Source organism: Chiloscyllium plagiosum, unplaced genomic scaffold, assembly GCF_004010195.1.
Source record: "Chiloscyllium plagiosum isolate BGI_BamShark_2017 unplaced genomic scaffold, ASM401019v2 scaf_14759, whole genome shotgun sequence".
Taxonomy (NCBI): domain Eukaryota; kingdom Metazoa; phylum Chordata; class Chondrichthyes; order Orectolobiformes; family Hemiscylliidae; genus Chiloscyllium; species Chiloscyllium plagiosum.
Window position 1 is genome coordinate 822 of NW_025212401.1, and position 8,500 is coordinate 9,321.

The following is an 8,500-nucleotide window of genomic DNA, read 5'->3' on the forward strand; positions in this document are numbered from 1 at the left end:
GATCATCCCATCCAATCCCCACCACCCACCCCACCCAATATTTATAACCTGGCATTTTCCATGACTGATGCGCCTAGCTTCCACATCCCCGGATATTATGGGTAATTTAGCTTGGCCAATCCACCTAACCTGCATATCTTGGGACTGTGGGAGGAAACTGGAGACTGAAATTGAACTAGGATCGCTGGTGTAGTGAGACAGGAGTTCTAACCACTGAGCTATCCAGTGTGGGCAACATCATTTGCCTGCATATTTCAGACCTTGAAAAGTGGCATTTGAGCAGGGAGATTCCAGAAGTCCCCAAAACTGTGATTGAACGACAGGAGGAGAACATTGAGATCATGAACGGCTTGGTCAGGAACAGAAGCAGGACATGCAAGTCCATGAGACTATAATGTATGAACACCAGGAGGACATTTCGCCCAGCGAGTGTGTAAAGAAGGAACAGATTGAGTCCAATCAGCCACACATGCCTCTTATACAGCAATTGGAACAGATCTTTTCCAGCCTTGTGCCTGTTACACAGGAATTGTGAAACGGAACACAATGGTTATAGAAAGGGTAGAACTTCGAATAACCAGCTTCACTCGGGAATGATAAGTGGTGAGAAAATTATTCGGATTGAAGACAAATTGTTAGGATGCGTTATGACAGAATTAATAACAGGAGATTTCCAAAGTCAAGCCACAATCCTGCACAGTCAACATATTATGGGTAATTTAGGAAGGATAAATCATGTTTGAATGATTTCACTAACTTTCTTTAAAAAAAACGTAACACGCAAGGTGGATAATGGGGGTTCTACAGATGTATTATATCTGGACTTCCAGACATCAGTGCGTAACGTGTCGCAAAAGATTATTATGCAAGGCAAAAACATTTGGGATTAGGAACAATTTACTTGCGAGGGGAGAGGACTAACTAACCAGAAAAAGTCATGATATGGAGCCGTTTGATTTGGACTCGGTTGGACAATGTCAAAAATGAAATGAATCCCATTAGAGTCCAATGGGTTTATTTGTAAACACAAGATTTCATTGTGCTGCTCCTTCATCAGGTGTAAGCGACAGGAAGACCTTAAACACAGAAGATATAAGGAAAAGATCAAAGGGTTGTACAACTCATGCACATGAATTGTACACACACCTAAGATGGCTCTTAAATACTTAATCAGTTAGAATGGAGGTGCGAGTTTGATTGGTTAATATGAAAATTGCCAAATTTATTTCAAGTCACTGCCTGGAGATACCTTCATGTATTATCGATGTAAATGAAGTAACACGTGCGGTCAGACAATGTATTCTAAGCTTGACGCCTTGTTTGGACTCTGCCTGTGTCTTGACTGGTTTTATTTACAAAGTACGATTTATAAAATAACACATTGACTGAATGTCTACAAATTGTATGTTTTGGAACAAAATAAAATGTATCTGCAAATACAAATGGGAAAATGTAAATTCAACCCACAGATTTATATGTGCATTCGTGTGTGTGCGTGTGCATATGTGTGAGAGAGGGGTGTGTATGTGTGAAGGGGAGACAGAGACATTGTCTGTATGTCAGAGACAGTGAGGTGGAGTGTGGGTGTGAGTGCGGGAGGGAGAGAGAGTGGTTGTGTGTGCATGTGTGTGTGACAGAGTGCAGTACGTGTGTGAAATGTGAGAGAGGGTGAGTGTGAGTGTGTGTGAGGGGTAGAAAGGGAGAATGTGCATCAATGTATGTAACAGGGAGAGTGAGAGGGTGTGCTTGTCCGGCTAAGACACAAGCAGATATGGCTGATCCCTTTCCCCACACACACTCACTCCATGATTTTCAGAGCTTCTCCTCTCTGCAGCCTCTGCTCCATTTGTTGTTCATGTTACAGACCCAGATGCTGTTACTACAGTCCCATGCTACGTCCCGAGCTGGGACACCAAATCCTCCGGTCTCCTGGAATGTCTGAAGCAGCTTACAGCACAACTTCTAGCAAACAATCCCCAGTACCTCCACTAAGAGGAGGCAGTCAGAGTCCCCTCAGCTACAGGTTAGATGCCTTGTCCTTTACAATTATACTCAAGGACCTTCCTTGCATTACTGACCGCACCATCAACTGAGAGGGACAAATAGAGGCATTCCATGGGAAGGCGCATACCAAGATTCAAACACGTGAATCAAAGCTCCTGGAACACCCTTGTCCATGGAGTATCACATGGGACACATGGAGAAGTGAACAACAGCCTGACACACACTATTTCAATGTTTCTGAGCTTCACCATGCCATCACTCGATACACGAGGGAGTCAAAATCCAATGCCAGGGAAAGACGCAAAAAAAACCAAATAATTAATTAACTGATAACTTGGTGAAAATATGGATAAGGAGATGGAGGGACTGTATTAACTGGATAAGTGAGACAACGATGGGCCCAATCACAAGAATGCAAACATTGAATAAATACATCTCTAGATCAGCTGAATTGGTCAATTGCCTCAAATTCTAAATCTGCTTCACAGAACCAGCCCAGACACCTTAAATTGGGGTAAGGTAACGGCCAAGATGGAGAGCTGTGCAGGCCGTGCTAGTGGATTACTCCATAAACCGGACTATCTGCACAGCTTGGGGAGCATTGCAAACCTTTGTAAGGATATTGCAACCTCTTCCACCACTCTCTGTCTGGACCTTTGAGTCAATTTTGTATCCAAATGGCTAGTTTTCCATGTATTTCATATGAACCAACCTTGCTAAACAGATGACCATGCACAATGTTGTTCAACACCTTACTGATGTCCATATCGCCAATGTGCACCTCTCTACCTCAATTAATCTTTTTAGTCATTTCTTCAAAAAAATCTCAGTCAAGTCATTGAGACACAACATTGCTTCCACAAAGCCATGTTGACTATCCCTAATCCGTCGTTACCTTTCAAAGTGCGTGAAAATACTATGCCTCATAATTCCCTCCAACAACTTACCCACCACTAACGTCATACTCACTGCTTTTCCTTATTACCTTTCTTAAATTGCTTAAGTTATGGCACCACGTTAGCCAACCTCCAGTCTTCCGGCACATTACCAGTGGCTATTGATGATAGCACGAGGCCTAGCAATCACTTTCCTTGCTTCTCACAGAGATCTAGCGTACATCTAATAAAAGTCAGGACATTTTCCTTCCTTTGCATATTTTGAGACCTCCAGCAGCTCCTCTGTGATGCAGACACTTTCCAAGATGTCATTACTTATTTCCTAAATTATTTAGCTTCCACATCCTCCTCCACAGTAAATACTGGTACAAAATATTCGTTCAGTATATCCCCCATTTCCTGTAGTTCTGCATATGGGCCGCCTTGCTGATGTTGAAGGATGTCCTATTCTTTCCACAGTTACTGTTTTGTCCTTGACGTATTTGAAGAAGCCAAAGCTATCACATGTCCCCTGCTTTACGCTCGCAATTTCCCTCTCAAGTATACTATTGTTGCCTTCAGTCTCTTCTATTGATTCACTTTAAATCAGGAATTAAGAGGCAAATGCTAACCATTCCAATTGTCGAAAAAATCCATCTGGTTCACTGATACCCTTTAAGGAAGCAAACTGCCATGCTTAACTGGTGTGGCCTACATGTGACTCCAGACCCACAGCAATGTGGTTGACTGTTAACTGCTCTCTAGGCAATTAGGGATGGGTAATGGATGTTTGCCTAGCCAGGAACGCCCTCATCCCGTGAATGCATTAAGAAAAATCCCTCAATTCCTGCTGTCTATACCTCACATATTCTTCCCTCTTATCCGTGACCAGAACCTCAATTTCTCCAATCCTCCAGCATTCCTTACACGTAACAGCCTTACCCTTCAACCTAAGAGGGACATACTGTCTCTTTACTCCTGACATCACATTTTTGAAGGCTTCTCACTTCACAACTGACCCATTTGTCTGCGAATATATATCCCAACCGACTTTGACATTTTCATTGAGTAGGACAGAGGGCTTGTCTGCATGAGGCTGAGCTAAATGATGCTATCCTATCAAACTCACCTCATTAACTACCCACCCCACCCCATGGAGTCCCTCCTATTCAATGCCAACCCGATTCTCCCATTCATCATGGCTGGAGGTTCTCACCATCGCCCTGATGCCCCCGATACTCCACGACCCCTGGCATTGAAGCCATCTTTAAAAGGTCAATGGGCACATGGTTGTGCTTTCTCAAGTTGGAGCTGCCCTCCATAGTTTATCCTGAACATGGCAGATAAGTGGAAATTATACCACAGTTTGTCGACTGGGGCCCGCAGATTCTGGTGGATTGGCTAGTACAGAGACGGAAATTCTCTCCCCAAAATGGGGGCCACACCACCAGACCCACCAATCATGGTCTGAACTCAGAGCAGTATCTGCGGTCTGAAAAAATATCCAGCAATACAGGACAACAATCAATGTCCTTCCCCACTCTGTCAGGATAAGATCACCGTATTTTCTCTACTCCCCCACAGTCACTGTATATCTGTTATAACACCTACCCCGGAACAGGACTTATGCCCCACCACTCTCACTGCTGCATGCAGCACCTTCCCTTTCTCTCTTTTCCCCACTACTGTATCTCCTTCACTCGTAGCACTGCATGGATACAACACTCTTGAACAACTCTCTTTGTACAAGTCACCATCTCACCCACCCAACCACCCCACCCCCCCCCCCCCCACCTTCACCAGCACGAACAGTAGTGTCATCCACTCCCACCCTCACTGAATCCTTCCCCGTCTCCTATTCCAGAAGAAACAGCTCGGAATAGGATAGAAAGTGCGAAGTCGGGTAGTGGAGTGGTCGATATCCACCTCCCCCCACCCCCTGTATTTGTGTGTCTGTATTTCTCTCTGTGAGTGTCTGCGTGTGGTTGCAGGTCTGGCAGTCTCTGTGGTGCTTAAAATGGCATAATCTCTCTCTTATCTGGCCACCACACCCTACTGCAGTGATGGTGACAGAGGGTGATAACCTTCGATGATTCCGTCTGAGTGGGAGAGAAGGCAGCAGCTCACAGCACCATCCAAACTGACAGCACCGTCAGCACACACACCTTCCCGCCCGCTACACCCCGCGCCACACCACACACACACACACACACAATGCTGGTAGATGGAGAGCTGCAAATATACTTGGGCTCGTCAGAATGGAAATGCTCACCTCCGAGTGAACCACTTTGTCAGATGACATGAATTGATTTCTGATTCTGTGACTTGCAATGCTTAAAAATTACGTGGAAAAATATTGAAAATTCCCAAAAAAGGCCTAGTAGTGTTGATAATGACGCAGGGACAATATCGCTTAGTATCAGACAAAACTGCTCTGTGTTTCCAAAGATATTATTTGAAAAAATCAAACGAACGTGTAATTTGAGAGATTCACAGCAAAGGATTTGCTATCTCCTCAGAGCCAAAAACTGTGACACTGATGCAGTGGCGTGGCGAGGCCAGCAGAGGGTAGTATTGGATGAATCCAATCATAAAACTGAGTGGTTCGCACTCCCTCTATAAAGATTAGAGATGTTGGCCTTACAAACCTTCCGAACATTCCGTGGAAGAATAAAGGGAGTGATAGATAATTTTCGTCTCCATGTAGACGATGTTCATGAACTGGATAGATAAAATTTATCTTATTGGAGTTTATAGATAGAGAAGTCATATTTAAAAAGCAGAGTTCATAGTGTAACTGTAAAATCTTTAGGTCACCCTCAGTGGGAGCATTGTGTGTAATCCTTATCCTCATTCTCCACCAAAATCATGTCAAGAAGTTAGAAAGGGCACAGACGCTATTCCCTGGATAGCAAGATATTAGAATGCCAAGTGGCGTTGTTTACTGAGACATAAAAATATCAGAAAGGATACAAAAGGTTTAATCGGGATGGTAGAAAGAATGAATGAGTTTACTCACGAGATTTGGGAATACTGGAGCAGAAACACACACGTTTTATGTAAACAAATGAGATTTTCATATAACGCGAGGTTTGAATGACTAAGTCAGGGAAATGCGCTCTTTCGAGTGGAACAATAACTTTAGTTAGAGCTTCAAAACCATTAGTGAATGATTAATTAAGGTTTGGATGAGAGTTTCTTCCACTCAATAGAGTTATTTAAATCGTGAATGACTTTCAAGAAATAAAGCGTAGAAGCTGATTTCATAGTGTTTTAAAAGATACACGAGCAAACATACAAGGAGGGAATTTGCCATTGAGAGAAAGTCAGTGTGGTTGCGTTACAATTTCGAATTTGGTTGAGTTCGGAAACAAAGACATTTCATGAACACGTACAACTGAATAAGATTGAATATAAAATGTTCATGGATTGGTAAGGTGTGATGTATTATTCAAGGTGAAACTGTAAATGGAGCTGATGTCTTAAAGTAACTGCAGAGATAAGTTATATCCTAATGAGTATGAATTGAATCGTCACTTGGAGACGCAACACCTACTTTAAAGATTTGACCACATTCACATGATGTTATGTATATTTCATACATTCTTAACTCCACCCAAGAAATCCACCAAGAAGACTCTGTCCTTTTGTGTTGTTAACCCTCTGTACTTCTCTGCACCACGCCATCGAAGATAAACTATGCTCAGACCAAAATTCAATTCAATACAATATTCAAACAGTCCTATGTTATTTCTTTTTTTTATTATTGCAACAACCTTTGTGAGTTTGCAACAAACTGTGTAACATGAAACCAGTTCAACATCTATTTTCCCGGAATTTAACGCAGTGCACATGGGAAACGCTATCCATCTGCTGAAAAATCACCTTCGGCTCTTTCTCCATACATGTCTCTTCACGTTTTACATACTTGCACTATGTTTGTTGATCAAGGAGTCATTATCCAGAAAAGGTCGTTTCTCAATCCACAAACACGGGTATCTTCCCATAAACTTGGCTTTGCTCAATAGCAAATTTTATCCGTACCCCTCAACACGACGACAAATTGAAGCTTCTCCATGTGATGCTCAAACGTAAAACTTCGGCACAGCACAGCCCACTATACTGGCACAGAGATACGGTGCACTGGTCACCTGTAGCACAAGAGCAACACATTAATGCTTACCTCCACATTCCTGGTTTTATCTTAACGTTTGGGAAACCGAATTTCTCTGATTCCATGGCTAGTAACGGGGATTATAGGGTCATCTTCACCAGTGGTTCTGACCCCGAGTGAGGAAAGTGGTGAGCTACTCATTGCAAAGATGGGTAGATTGTTGAAATATACAATTTCGACATTTGCCATCAAATTCCTAAGTGTAAACCCCCTCTGAATTCTTCCACCGCAGTCCGCTGTTTGGGAAGTGTTCCTGTTGTGGGAAATGCACTTCCCCGTGTGTCATCTGCTGCTCCTAGCATGCGCTCTGGCACTGCACTCATTTTCCTTCTGACACTTGCTCACTGTGTTGCTGTGATCATACAATGACTTGGTGTCGCACGGCTCAGGAAAATGATGCAGATCAAGGTTTTTGCATTGTTGAATTCAATTGTCAGTTTAGCCTTATTTAGGATTTTGAAATTGTCTGTTCTGTACACAGGTGCGTGTCAAACATATCTGAGTGGAAGAAAGGTGTTCCGAATAATGACATTGAGCACTATGCACTCTCCTCCAGTCTGGCAAACAATTCCTCACAAAGGCAATTTAATAGACAATACACAATAGGTGCAGGAGTAGGCAATTCTGCCCTTCGAGCCAGCACCACCATTCATTATGATCATGGCTGATCATCCTCAATCAGTATCCTGTTCCTGCCTTATCCACATAACCCTTTATTACACTATCCTTAAGAGCTCTATCCAACTATTTCTTGAATGAACACCTCCTGTTGTCTCGGGTTCTTCATTCCATTGACTTCAAATCTTCACAGAATTCAACAGACCTTGTTACATAGTCATTTCTTCATTTTTGTTCAGATCCCTGTGAGCAGAGTGTCACAGTGGGAATGCGCTTGCCCCACAACCCAGAGGTCAGACCATAGTCTAGGAACCGTACTGTGCTATTTATCATTTCACCAAAACAAGGGAGAAATATCTGCTGCTCTGCATAATTTATGCAATTCACTTACTCATAATGTTATAGGCATTTAGGCATATGTGGCGAGCTGGCCGAGAGGTTAAGGCAATGGACTGCTAATCTATTGTGCTCTGCAGGCGTGGGTTCGAGTCCCACTCTCGTCGGTGTTATCAGTGGTTTTCAATGTTGCTGTTTTTGGATGATCTCAGCTGTCTTACTGAAATTGGAACTGCAATGTCAGTTTGTATGCATCGACGCTATTATAAAATCTCAAAGAATAATTTGGTCCTGTTGCCTAAACTGCATTGAAATGTATATTGCATTGGGATATTGAAAAGGAACGCGACTTTCTTTTTCAAGTCAAGCTGCTGTGACCTTTTATCATATGAAAGAGATCCAGGAAAACCAAATAACAAGAGATGTGAGGGGCATGTTTATGTAGTGGGATTCTTAATGAATGTTTTGTCAAATGAAATCTGGAGCAGGTTGA

At 42.8% G+C, this 8,500-nt stretch overlaps 1 non-coding gene across 1 annotated transcript; it reads left to right on the forward strand.

Moving 5' to 3' along the window:
• Positions 1–8,092: 8,092 nt before the first annotated feature.
• trnas-gcu lies at positions 8,093–8,174 on the forward strand. The gene has a single exon. It is a non-coding gene; the product is annotated as a tRNA-Ser (tRNA).
• Positions 8,175–8,500: the final 326 nt, after the last annotated feature.